This window comes from Dipodomys merriami, unplaced genomic scaffold, assembly GCF_024711535.1.
Source record: "Dipodomys merriami isolate MVZ:Mamm:240054 unplaced genomic scaffold, mDipMer1.0.p SCAF_2936, whole genome shotgun sequence".
NCBI lineage: Eukaryota > Metazoa > Chordata > Mammalia > Rodentia > Heteromyidae > Dipodomys > Dipodomys merriami.
This window is the reverse complement of record NW_027204422.1, coordinates 4,706-19,580: the sequence shown is the minus strand read 5'-3', so window position 1 is coordinate 19,580 and position 14,875 is coordinate 4,706. Positions and strand designations below refer to the sequence as shown.

At 40.0% G+C, this 14,875-nt stretch overlaps 1 non-coding gene across 1 annotated transcript; it reads right to left on the bottom strand.

Annotated features, from left to right (window-relative positions):
* Positions 1-229: 229 nt before the first annotated feature.
* On the bottom strand, positions 230-336 carry LOC138839122 (U6 spliceosomal RNA). Its single transcript, XR_011375852.1, has one exon. It is a non-coding gene; the product is annotated as a U6 spliceosomal RNA (small nuclear RNA).
* Positions 337-14,875: the final 14,539 nt, after the last annotated feature.

Genomic DNA, 14,875 nt, shown 5'->3' with positions numbered 1-14,875 from the left:
AAATAATGCTGCAGTAAACATAGCTGTGCTGGTAGTTTTAGTATGGTCTTGTTTGTGATCATTCGGGTAAATGCCCATAAGTGGGATTGCTGGGTCATAGGAAAGCTTCATATGGAGTCTTTTGAAGAGCCTCCATACTGCTTTCCAAAGTGGTTGAACAAGTTTACACACACACCAAGAATGCAGTAGAGTTCCCTGTGGACAGATGCTCTCCATCATCTGTTGTTGCAAAAATATGGAACATTTCACTAATTTGCATGTCAACCTTGCTCAGGGGCCATGCTAATATTCTCTGTATTGTTCCAATTTTAGCGTATTTGCTGCCTAATTGAGCACAGAACATTTTTTATATATAAAGTGTAATTTATTTTCTTAAACTAGACAATTCAAAAAAAAGTAAGTTCAAAAGAATTCTTGTGAAATTTTAGAAGCATGTATTTCTTTTTTTTTTTTTTTTGTTAGCAATACAACAAACTGTTAGTACCATGCATTTCTTACATAAGCACACATTTAAGAATAAAGTCAAGACTGGCATGTCAAAAACAAAATAATTCCAGATATTTGTTGTTCAAGAGATGTGTAGGAGGAGGAATTCAATTGTTCTATACAAGGCACCTGTCATAATGAACACTGCAGCAAGTGTTAAGGTTGTTAAAAGTTTTAAATTTTAAATGTATTTAATTTTGGGAATTTGCATATATATGCCAAAATTAGGACTGTTTGGCAGGTCATAAACTTTTCTATAAAGTATTTAAGGTTTATGGTATTTTAGCGTATTTGCTGCCTAATTGAGCACAGAACATTTTTTATATATAAAGTGTAATTTATTTTCTTAAACTAGACAATTCAAAAAAAAGTAAGTTCAAAAGAATTCTTGTGAAATTTTAGAAGCATGTATTTCTTTTTTTTTTTTTTTGTTAGCAATACAACAAACTGTTAGTACCATGCATTTCTTACATAAGCACACATTTAAGAATAAAGTCAAGACTGGCATGTCAAAAACAAAATAATTCCAGGTATTTGTTGTTCAAGAGATGTGTAGGAGGAGGAATTCAATTGTTCTATACAAGGCACCTGTCATAATGAACACTGCAGCAAGTGTTAAGGTTGTTAAAAGTTTTAAATTTTAAATGTATTTAATTTTGGGAATTTGCATATATATGCCAAAATTAGGACTGTTTGGCAGGTCATAAACTTTTCTATAAAGTATTTAAGGTTTATGGTAGCAGACATATGGTACTAATTATGTACATTTCAGAGTTTATAGAAACATTACCAATAAGAAGTTGCAAAGTCTTTGCGTAAAGAAGCAGAGTGAAGAGTTAAGACTTTGTTAACTATATAGTTTCTGTTTAATTTTTAGGGCTTCCTTACTTTACATGTTAGTGAGGAACAAATGATGATATAAGCCATATACAAATGATGAGATGAGCCATAAAAAGTAATCTTAGTGAGTAATTTTAAAGACTACTCATAGCCTATAAAACTCTTTTTAAGGGGCTGGGAAGGTGGCTCAGTGGTAAAGCGCTTGTCTTGCATGCTTGAGACCCTGGGTTCGATTCCTCAACACCCATAAACAAAAAACAAGCTGGAAGTGGTGATGTGGCTCAAGTGGTAGAGTGCTAGCCGTGAGCTGAAGAGCTGAGGGGCAGCACCCAGGCTCAGAGTCCAGGGCCACGACCGGATCCAAAATAAAAACCAAAACAAAATCCTCTTTTTAAACATCATAATCTTAGCCAGTTTTAAATGTACAGGAATATGAGAAAGTAGTAAAATCTAATATGTAGAACACTGGTAATTGTTTGTTTTTTTATTTGATTAATCATTAATATTTAATTGTCCGTTTTCTTTATTTGTTGCATTGTTTTCCTTTTTGTAATATAATACAACTTTTTATAAGTCGTCCTCAGGAGGTACTTTGAGAAGCTTACTGGGATGGCCAAAGCATTTTTTATAGGTGCATGTGAGTTTACAAAGAAGAAAATTAAGACAAATTATTTATTAAAAAAATTATCAAGTACAGTCTGAATTAGAAGGGATGATAAAGGTCCACACCCAAAATCTTAGCCTTCGTCTGAAGCTGCGGTATTACAGAGTTGAGACCACAAAAGTGAGAGACTGTTTTTGTGTTTTTTGTTTTTGTCAGTCTTGAGGCTTGAACTCTGGGCCAGAGCGCTCTCCCTGCACTCTTCAGCTCAAGGCTGGCACGCTATCCCTTGAGCCACAGCACCACTTCTGGTTTTCTAGTGGTTTATTAGAGATAAGATTCTCACGGACTTTCCTGCCTGGGCTGGCTTTCAACCGGGATCCTCAGAACTCAGCCTCCTGCATAGCTACGGTTACAGTCCTGAGCCACCAGCACCCAGCATTGTTTTGTTGATTTTTATTTTGTTGGTCATGGGGCTTGAACTCTGGGTCCTGGGTGCTGTCCCTCAGCTCAAGGCTAGCGCTACCATTTGAGCCTTCGTCTTTTTCTACTTCTGTAGTGCTGAGGAATCAAACCCAGGGCCCCATGCATGCAAGGCAAGCACTCTCCCATTGAGCCACCTTCCCAGCTCCAGAAAGACTGTGCTTTAAAAAATCATCTAAACAATATTTGCTTTCTGCTTTGGGTTATATAATGAAATATATGAATATCTTTTTATATTTTTGTGAATTGTCATACTTCTAAATTTATGCTAACTTGAGCCACTTTATCCTTTTCAAAGTCATGAAATATCTCTGAGAGTGTTCTTCTGGGAAGATTATATTTGCACTTATAATTTCTTCTGAGTCATTTTTATTTTTTTATTGTGAAAAAACTGTACAGAGGGATTACAATTACATGGGCAAGATAATGAGTATATTTCTTATCAAGCATTGTAGCCTCCTCCTTTATTTCCCCTTCCCATCCATTCCAAGCCTCCCCCCCACCCAATCCTCCCCCCACCACCCACCAAAGTTGTAAAGTTCGTTTTCGACATGACAACTTGTACTTCTTATTGTTGCAACGGGTCCACCTGTATCCTTATTTAAACGACTTGTTTTTCCCCTTCCCTTCCACAAATTATAACAACATCAAATACAGTGAAAGCAGGGGTTATAATGTGGGAGAGAGACATACAAAGCAACAAGGAAATAATCATATAAATGCGTTAGAAACAAATGAATGAAAGAAAAAAACATTTAAATACGTATCTTAGGGTTCATTTTCCTAACATCACCTTATCTGACCTTTTCTGCTTGACTCATACATATACTAACTATTGCAAATGAGGGAAACCATGGGACCTATGTTTCTTTGGGCTTGGCTTACTTCACTTAATATAATTTTTTTGAAGTCTTTCCAGGCCCATATCAAGCATTGAAATAGAAACAGCAATAAGAGACCTTCCATCTAAGAAAAGTCCAGGACCAGATGGTTTTGCAGCGGAATTCTACAAGGCCATCAAAGCAGAGCTCACACCAATACTCCTCCAACTCTTCAATGAAATTGAAAGAGAAAGTTCACTACTGAACACATTCTATGAAGCCATCATAATCCTCATCCTAAAACCAGGCAGGGAATCATCATTTTTATTTTTTATCAAAATCATTTTATATGTTATATTGATGGGTTATCATACATCAGATACCTTCAAATGTACATGAAGAGTCTAAAGATAGCAGTATGAATATTCTCATACAGCTCTTGTTTATCTGTTATGTACTTTCAGTATTATTGTACTTCTCTCTTTCACCCTTTTTCATTCATGGTCTTTCTCTTTCAGGCTCCATGTCTGCTACTTAGAATTTCAGCTGGTCTATTATCCCTCAGGATCCACTGGTTTTGTGGGAACATGATAGGGACCAACAGTTTCCCTTGCAGTTTTTAACAATTATAAGATTGACGTGATATTATTCTTTGCCATTCTAAATGGCAAAACAACAGATCTAGGAATTCCTTTTCACTTTTCTTCTGTTATAAATTTTATCTCATAGGAATCATTGGGATAGGTAAGATATTTTGACTTGAGACCTAAAAGTTCTTTTTCTTTTACAAATAACCTTTGTCTTTGATTATCAGTAAGTAACTACATGTAATGAAAACAAAACTATCCTATTGTAAGCAGACCGAAGTTGTTCACAGGGATGAAAAACAAGGTAATGGGGCAAGTGAGAACAAAGGATACCCATCATAGAGCACAGCTCCTCAGAGCAGTTTAACATGTACACTTTGTGAGAATGACAATGTGCTGGGAACTATTGATTAAATCACTGAACACTGATTTATATATATGTACATATATTTGCATATGTATATTTATTTATATATGCATATATGTATGTATATGCCCTTATATATGTACACATGTATGTTACTATACACACAAATTCACACATACATATACACATGTATACATGCACACATGGAGAAAGACACATATTTACAGCCAACACAAGTTTCATTAGTTGTTGACTATGCCTTAGATGGAATGCTTGGAACAAAATATGTTGAAAATATATTTGTCTCCATGAGTTCTTTTACCACTCCTCTTATCTCTTAAAACTGGTAGGTTTTGACAGATTCGACTTGCAAAATGCAGTACAAGTCACTTAGGAATCTCAGTAAGTAAAGAACATATGGTGTCTCCCAGCTCCCTACAGAATGCTTGCTCTTATAGACACTCTTAACAACCAAAGTAGCAGGAAAATATCCTTGTAAAGAATAAAGTTATACATCTCATTGTTGCAATAGGTCCACCTATATCCCTAGTTAAATGATTTTTTCCCTTCCCCTCCACAAATTATACCTACATCAATACAGTGAAAGCAGGGGTTATACCGTGGGGGAGGAACATGCAAAGCAACATAGAAATCATCTAATAAAAATGTTAAAAACAATTTCATGAAAGGCAAAAAAACATTTGAATACTTATCTTGGGCTTCATTCCCCTAACATCAAGTTATCTGACCTTTTCTGCTTGACTCAGACATATACTAGTTATTGCAAATAAGGAAAACCATGAGACCTATGTTTCTTTGGGCCTGGCTTACTTCACTTAATATAATTTTTTCCAAGTCTTACCATTTCCTAACAAATGGGGCAATGTCATCCTTTCTGATGGAGGCATAGAATTCCATTGTGTATATATACATTTTCTTGATCCATTCATCTATTGAGTGGCATCTGGGTTGGTTCCATATCTTAGCTGTAGTAAATAGGGGTGCAATAAACATAGTCGTGCTGGTAGCTTTAGTATGGTCTTGTTTGTGATCACGTGGGTAAATGCTCAAAGTCGGATTTCTGGGTCATAGGGGAGCTCTATGTGGAGTCTTTTGAGGAACCTCCATACTGCTTTCCAAAGTGGTTGAACAAGTTTACACTCCCACCAACAATGTAGAAAGGTTCACTTCTGTCCAAATCCCCTCCAGCATCTGTTGTTATTAGAGTTCTTTATTATAACCATTCTAACTGGTGTGAGGTGGAATTTCAATGTTGTTTTGTCGAAAAACGAACTTTACAACTTTGGTGGGTGGGGGGATGACCGGGTGTAGGGGGAAGATGGGAAGAGATGGGAAGAGGAAAGAAAGAGTAGCCAACAATGCTTGATAAGAAATGTACTCGTTATGTTGCCCATGTAATTGTAACTCCTCTGTACAGTATTCTCACAATAAAAAAAATAAAGTTATAAGGCGCTAAATAGCATCCTTCCTTGAGCTCTTTTCCAAAAGACAGCATCAATTCCTAAGCAGATGAGTGAGTCCTCAGAAGACTGGCCCTCAGACCAACATTTAACCAACCCATGTGAAAAGTCCTATGAGAGAAATGCTGACTGAGGTCTGGCTGATTTCCTGGCCAAGAAAATAAGAAAAGAAGAAAGTATTTTTAATGTATTAAAGTTTGAGAATAATTTGTAAACTGTCAATAATTGTGTAGAAAACAACTATACCAACTGACAAAAAATGATGTGCTCTTGGACTTGGTGAGTGATTTTACCTGTGTCTACACAAGTAGAATCAGCATAAATCAAGCCAGTATTTCTTCATTTAAGATATGAGGAAAAGATACAGGTTGACCCATTGTAACAATGAGATGTACAAGACACTCTATCAAAGAGGGGGTGGAGGGATGAGTTGGGGAGGTGTGAAGAGAAGGGATGGTAGGGGCAAAACAAAGGAGAGGGTGCTCAATAAGATATATACTCATGCTGGGCGCAGGTGGCTCAGGCCTCTAATCCTAGCTACTCAGGATGCTGAGATCTGAGGATCTCGATTTAAAGCCAGACCGGGAAGGAATTCCAAGAAATTCCAGCTTTTTTCTTTTTGCTTATGTGGTGCTGAGGAATCGAACCCAGGGCCTCATGCATGCAAGGCAAGCACTCTACCACTGAGCCACCTTCCCAGCCCCTGAGAAATTCTTATCTCCAATAAACCACCCAAAGACAGGAAGTGGCACTGTAGGTCAAGTGGTAGAGTGCTAGCCTTGAGCTGAAGAGCTGAGGACAGCGTTCAGGCCCAGAGTTCAAGCCTCATGTACGACAATAGAGAAAAAAAATAAAATGTACTCATTACCTTACTTATGTATCTGTATCCCCTCCATACAGTATTTTTACAATAAAAATATATATTAAAAAGATACAATGAAAACTTCTGTACTTATAGGAAGTTGTATTTGTCACTCAATATCAGTAAGGTATTGGTTTTAGGACCACAGGCATATTAAACTTTGGATACTCAAATTCTCTACGTGAACACAGTATATTATTTACATTAGTATCTGCCCACAAACTAGTGCAGAGTAATTGCTATGAAAATTTTTACTACATTCTATATTTGTAATGAAAAATAAAAGTATATGCACTATCAACAGATACAATTTTTTCAGATAATTTTTGTCCACATTTTGTGGATGGAATTGGGAGAGCAATTTTGAAAAGCACAAATTTCATCACCAAGACCGGTCTGCAAAACAAGGAGCTAATACAGCATCACTGAATAGTATGGAACGCCAAGGAGAAGTACTTGAATTGAGACAGTATCAGAAAGTGTAAGCACACAAGGACTTTTTAGAAATGCAGCTGCTAGATTTCTCATGGAGAGCTTTCATAACACTTTGTGAAACACAAGTCAGAACCTTACTGAAGTGTAGATAGTTTTCCCTCAAATTTCTCTCATGCTCGGTCATTATCAATCAACATATAGCTAATCATGAATAATCCTCTAATAACAAAATATTGATGGAGTATTTATATGCAGAAAACCTGGGAAGGCTAACTTTTTTCAATTAGGACAGTTGTATTCTATGATCCAGCAGAGAGGAAACTAGGTAAGCATCCATTTACAGTCTTCTGAATAATTCTGCTTCTGACAACATCAGTTATTTATCCATACCTGTGCCGGAGTGAGAGGCTTTTAAAAGACTTTAATGATTTTAAATTTAAATTTAAATGTGGAATGAAATTAGTTCCAATAGTGCATTACATTAAGATATTTAGAAACAACTGAGAAACCTAGAGATCTATAAGATTTTTTTGGAAGTGAAGGGATATTGGAATTTGGTTCTTTATATTTTAAGCAATTTGCAAAAAGAATTGGCAAATAAAATTTACATTTGCAGCAGACTTGACACTTATTAAATTTTGTATTGAAAAGAGCGCAGCCTCAACAATATATTAATGCTATCCTCTTATTTATCTTTAAAGGTTTATGCTTCTGGTCTCTTAATATTAAAACAAAACTTTTTTTTAATCTTTAGCTAGTAGTCCAAAAGGGTTTTGCTTCATCATGTCAGTGTTGAATAGAGTGTATTTATGTATGTACGTATGTTGAATAGAGTGTATGTTCATTTCAATGTACAATACATCTGGATCATTGTCAAACTTTCCACTTTTCTTCCTTCCCTTACGCCAACCCAACCTGTTTTCTACTTATATTCTCACATATATACTGAAGTATGCCCTGACAGGGACTCCAGCTGGTACAGCTTCTTTCCTGGCTTTGCCTTTGTTTTAGGGATTTTAGAGAAAAAAACCCTCTAAACAAGGTTAACTCGACCTTCCAACCAGCCCATTTCTTGCTCCTCTCCCCTTAACAACCTTACCCACCTTGATTGTTCAGTTAAGGACTGACCCATAAAACAGATAGGTTGTAATCTGGCTCCAGCTGGTGACACCACATGCTTTATGATAAACCCTGCCTTTTGCACATGCTTACAGTAAACTCCACCTATTAGCCAACTGTGTGTGGTCTGGTATGGCCGTACAATCCTTTGTGTGTGTTACGATCCCATTGGTCACCTGCGCGTGACAAGGCTTGACCTCATGGATTTTGTCTTTAAAAAACAAAGAATGGGGGCTGCTCCAGGTTGTAGTATCAGCTCCCGAGCCTGTGCTGAGGCCCTGGCTGGTCAGTGTAGGAACCTCAATAAAGTTGATTCCTTATAAACATCTTTGTTGCAGTGGAATCTGTCACTCCAGAAGATTAGGTGGGCTTGCCTGCCCTGAGTAGGGGGTCTTCCTACTACATTTAATGAGGGCTTGTCCAGGATAGAGCTCTTAGCCACTCCAACCTGAGGGGGATTGAAGTCCCTGGCTGGTAGGACAGTGTGTGAGCACTTGGCTGTTGGAGAGAAGTTCCGAGAAAAGCCTCTAGGTAAGCGGGGTCGACCTAGGTAGAGAAGGAGCCAGAGTGAGGCCAAAAGTAGGGTGAGGCTGGACGCAGCAGAGTCCCCTATGGCTGAGGAAGTCCAGGGACACCTCGACCCCTCAATTCTACCTGTCCTAGCAGTCCTAGTTGGACGGGAGCTTGCTTAAATATTTGTCAATTATGAAACTGCCACTGACCACCTGCAAGTGGCTCCAGTTAGATCTCAGCCTCAGGCCTTGCTCAGGGGGTCTGAGCATAGGGGAGAACTTGTCAGTCTTAGGGACCACTGCTAAGGACATTTTTTCCTTGCCTGAAGATGACTGGGAATTCTTCTCCACCTTGGAATGCCCCTAGGTCAACTTTTGCAAGAATCTAAAAGAAAAATCCTCCAGAGGTGAGTGGAGGGGGGTGGGGTTAGAGTCCTCTTTTTAGTGAATGGTGGTGAGATGTTGTCCCATTCACTGAGAATTGATTTTGTTTTTGTGGCCACTTGTCTGCCTTGTTTACTTCAGTGTGTTTTCTGTTCTATGTTTTCTGAGGTAGGGAAGTTCTGGGTGAGCATGATAGGCTCATTCAGCAGACTCTGCATTCAGCTTGCTGAGTGAGAAGAGGGCAGAATTCTGGTAGGGATGTACTGGGGACCCGTTAGTCCCCAACTCATCCTTTGGTTGTTGTCTACTTTTGTTTTAAAATTGGGACCAGTTTTAAGTGTGGATCCTTCGTTTTTGTGTTTATTTGTGTTTTTGTTATTATTTGAAGAAGAATGGCCAATAGACACATGGAGAAATGCTCTAGCCATAAAATAAATGCAAATCAAAATAACATTGAGATACCACCTCACCCCAGTTAGAATGGCTATAATCAAGAACTCTAATAACAACTGATGCTGGAGGAGATGTGGCCAAAAGGGAACCCTACTGTATTGTTGGTGGGAGTATAAACTTGTTCAATCACTTTGGAAAATTGTATGGAGTTTCCTCAAAAGACTGCACATAGATCTCCCCTATGACCCAGAAATCCCACTTTTGGGCATTTACCCAAATGAACACAAACAACACCATACTAAATCTACCAGCACTACTGTTTATTACAGCATTATTTACCATGGCTAAGATATGGAACCAACCCAGATGCCCCTCAGTAGATAAATGGATCAAGAAAATGTGATACACACACACACAATACACATATATGTATATATATATATATATATATATATATATATATACATATATACATATATAATGGAATTCTATACCTCCATCAGAAAGAATGGCATTGCCCCATTTTTTAAGAAATGGAAAGACAAAAAAAATATAATAAGTGAAGTATGCCAGACCCAAAGAAACATAGGCCTTACGGTTTCCCTAGTTATTTGCAATAACTAGTATATGTCTGGGACACGTAGAAAAGGTCAAAAGCTATATACATATTACCAGTTAAGATGACATTAAGCAAAATGAACCCCAAGATAGGGACATAAGTAATTTTTTTCTTTCTTTCTATTTTTTTCTAATATATTTATAAGGTACCTTGTGATGTTTTTTGTTGTTTTGTATGTCCATTCCCCACTGTAGAACCCCTGTTTTTACTGTGTTTAATGCTGGTATAATTTCAGAATGGGAAGGGAAAAAACAAAATGTTTAAATAGGAATATAGGTTGACCCATTGCAACAATTAGATGTAGAAGACACTATGTTGAAATATGAACTTTACAATTTCAGCAGGGGGGTTGTGGGGTGAGATGGAGGGGAGTTGGACGAGGAGTTGTGAGTGTAGTTGTTGAAGTAGGAGGGAAAGATGGTAGGGGGAAAAAAGGAGGAGGCAACAATTATTGATAAGAAATGTACTCATTACCTTGCTCATGTAACTGTAACCCCTTTGTACAGTATTTTCACAATAAAACTTATTAAAATAATAAAAAAAAGAACGGCTTTTGCAGAACTCTGCCAGGTGTTTCAATAAATCATCATTCCTCAGTTGACTGGGGACTGATGATAAACTGACTCTGGGCTCTTCTCCTTGTGATTCTCTCTTCTATTCATCTTTTCTCTCTTTTCCTCTCCTGAAGTAGCACGTGACATTCTATGTTTCATCTTTTGATTTCTGTCCTTATAAAATGATAAACATTGGATTATGCTACACCCCAATGGGCAGTATAAATCCTGGCTGTAGCTCATAAATTTGTAGTGGAGACAGACACACCAGCCAATTACACTAATGCAATGTGAGGTTTTTGTTTATTCTTGCCAAATTTTGATGTTTCTGTTTATTAAATCTTTTTCAGGTATTTAGTTGATTCTGGTATAGGTCTATTGGATTAGAAAGATATGGACCTTGCAGTTCTGAATGGTACAAAGGTAGTCACAGGCCTGTGAGGGTGTTGTTCAATGTGCCTTTACACAGGGAGCTGTGTGCTAACATTCATGGACTAGGAGAGAGTGCACTTCATGTGAGAAGCATCTTGTGGACAGAAGACTCACAGCACAAGAGTGAAAGTCACTCTGGAGAGTCCATGTGCAGGTAAATTATTAGAGAACCATGGAGAAACAAGAAACCACAGCTTAGGGCTGGGAATTTGCTTTCCCAGACCCTATTCTGTGATTAATAAATGTGTCAAAGCAATTCTCACACAAGTAAGTGAAATATTTGCATAAAATTTCCAGCCAGAAGAAAGCCACAAATAACATCAAACCAAATGTGCACAAAAAATGTCCAGACAAATTGCAAGTCAAAAACTTCTTCAGCAGGTTGCAGGGCTCACATCTATAATCCTAGCTATTCAAGGGACTGAGATCTGTGGATCTTAGTTCAAAATCAACACAAGCAGGATAGTTGGTAAGACTCTTATCTCCAATAAACTACTCAGAAAAAAAAACAGAAGTGGCACTTTGGCTTGAGTGGTAGAGTGCTAATCTTGAACAAAAAGAGCTCGGGAACAGTGCCCAGACCCAGAGCTCAAGCCCCATGCCTTACAAAAAACAGAAAAGAAAAAATCCCCACAACTATTCCATTGAATTTCTCATTGAGGTGAGACACTGGAACAATGAAATACTTCGAGATTTAAACAAAGGCATGCACCTTCCAGGAGAAATGGGGATTGAACACCTACTTACCAAATGTGAGACTTGCCAGATACCATTACGAAAAATTGTGTCAAGACTTGTAAATAAATGGGCAAATACAGAATGTAAGCAAGCAGGGGAGCACAGGGGAACATGAAGATCCTGAAGCTTGCACTAAGTGAGGAATTTATACTTGTTTGCTTCCTGTCACTCTGGTGTCAGCAAGTGACAGAGGTCAGTGCATGCTGACAGAGTTGTGACTCCAGGCTTAGATCCTTCTCCAGAAAACTTTTCTTTTTGTGGGGCTTGAACTCTGGGCCTGAACACTGTCCTTCAGCTCTTCAGCTCAAGGCACAAAAACATGTACAAGAGAAGAAAGTTAGGAAGTTAGGAAGTTGGAAAGAGGGAAGGAAAACTCTCAAAAGAAGATCAATCACCTAAACAAAGGAGGAGGCTGCAATGCTTGGTAAAAAATGTATGCATTATCCTGCCCATGTAATTGTAGCCCCTCTGTACAGTATGTTCTCAAATAAAATAAAATAAAATTAAAAAAAAAGAAGATCAATCATACAGTACCTTAGAATGCTCATACAAAATAATTGCGGCAGAAGTGGGGAAGATCGCGACGGGGCAGTAGGGAAACGCCACAGCTCTCTCCAACCAAAAAGAGAGTTCAAGTTCCAACGCTTAATCTCCCCAAGAGACCGACAACAACAAAAAGATGAACACTCAGAGAAAAACCAGAGGCAGAGAATAACAAAAAAAGAAAGAGAGGAAAAGAAGAATTTCAGAACAGAGAAAAGCAAAGACTCCTCCCCAAACCTTTACTGGCCGCGCAGCAGTGTGCCAAGCCGCCAGCCAGCCTGCCCGGCGGGGGCTGCCGGAGCCCGAGACACACAGGGGGCCACTTGCAGATCACCAGGTACTGGTTTGCAGAACAGCGGATCGCCAGGAACAGAGAGTCTCCGGGAGTCTCCACGAGGATCCCACCCCCACCCCTCACTCTCCACCGGAGCAGAGAGGCTCCATCCCACCAAAGCCGCTCGGCACCAGCAGTGCGACAAAGGGACCTGTCGACAGACCACCTGCCCGATCACAATCGCAACGACCTGGCGGGGCCGCCCGGGTCCCAGAGGCACCGCGAAGAAGCTGCCTGAGCATGGACACTTTTGACCCGACAGCTTCGACAGAGGCAGAGACAGAAAAGAATCACACAGAGCCACCACCGCCCAACCCAGCCTGCAACCACCCCAACTGAACTCGGATTGCAACAACAACTGACGACGTACACCACACAGAAACAACCAGCTCCAGGGTGAGTATCCCACAGGGGAAGTGTATCCCTCAAGGGAGACCAGAGCTGGAGGGAATCCCCAGACCCTGACCTAGACTCCCTACCCCAACACCCAGACCACAGGACCCACTAAAACTGGGAACTATTTGAGAGCTCCACCAGCCCATGGAGCACACTCAGCTGGCCAGGCTAGAGCAAGAGTGCCCTGGAAGGGAACTTAAATGCCCAAGCCAGGAACAGGGCCCCTGGGTCAAGACTACCAACAGTAGAAGAAATTTGAACTGTGTCCCCCAGGCTGTATAACCTAGGTGGTATACACATCAGCACAGGCCTAACAAGTGCGCTCCAGGCTGCATAACCTAGGTGGTATACACATCAGCACAGGGCTAACGAGCATGCTCCAGGCTGGGGCCGGAACCAGGCCCCGGGATCCGGCGCCTGAACAACACGACCAACTCCTCCCAACTGAAGTAAAAAGCTGAGCATATGCCTCAACAGAGGGGAGAAAACCAGGAAACAACACTCCCCGGGAAGCACGCCTGTGACAACAAAAGACCTTGAGGCCCAGGACAAGAGAAGCCCAAACCCCACCAAAACTCCACCCATATACCCTAGACTGGGAATTGGGCAACACAGGCTGCGAGCACCTAATAGTAAGCAGGAGGTCAGACTGTTAAGGTGGCTCAGCAATAGAGTGATAGTCTTGGATGTATGAGGCCCTGGATCTGATTCCTCAGCATCACAAAAGCAAAAAGGGTCAGAAGTGGTGCTGTGGCTCAAATGGGAGGGTGCCAGCCTTGAGCTGAAGAGCTGAGGGACAGCACCCAAACCTAGAGTTCAAGCCCACAACCTGCCCAAAACAAACAAACAAAAACGCATCAGGAGCCCATAGCAGACTCCAGTATTTGGGAGAGTGCATCCAGAGCATCTGTTCTTCACAAGAGCACCCGTAGGAGCAAACACAAGCAGTCTAGGCTGCTCAACCCTTCCAAAGGCGGGAACTGCCAGCAATCTACAGCGGAGAGCTGAGAATCCTAAGTAAGTCAGAATAGCAGCTGGAAATAGGCTACCAACAGAACCCAGATCAGGCATAGACTCTCTCTACCAATACAGAATCAGCAACCAAGCAAAGACAGACACACCAAAACAAAATTGAAAAGTAGTCTCCTGAACCTCCATGCGAAAATCACAGAGAAATATCACAAGGTTTACCACCACCCAGGACAGCAAGCTAACCTCAAATGCCAGCAGCCACGCAGGGGAGAGCCCCAGTGGGAGCAAAGCATGAATGGAAGACAAAAGCTACATCCAAGGGTTGCTGGAGGCAATGACTCAAGAAATAAAGCGAGAAATTGATCAGAAATTGAAAGAGCACATGGATGAACTAACAAAAGAGATACAGGGTATCAAACAAGAGATGCATGCAAAAATAGAAGCTGCACAAACCTCAGTAAGAAGTGAGATAAACGCCAAATTAGAGGTAATGCATACCTCATTGAGAGGTGAGATCAGTACTCTGAGAACCAACATTGAATCCATAAAGGGATCCATTTCCTCCATGCAAACCACAATCGAATGAACAGAGTGAATGAAATGGAAGGTAGAGTGTCAGATACAGAAGACAGAATACACCAAATGGACCAAAGAGTGACAGATATGGCAAAATCACTCAAATTAAACCAAAGGGAAATTCAAGAGCAAGCAGATAATGCTAAAACATTTAACCTTCGCATAATCAGAGTGGACGAAGGTGAGGAATCCCAGAGCAAGGGAATGCAACACCTATTTAACAAGATAATCAATGAAAATTTTCCCCACCTCAAAAACGACCATCTTAACTACATCACAAAAACTTATCGAACACCCAACAAGCAAGACCCCAGGAGAAACACTTCTAGACACATTATAG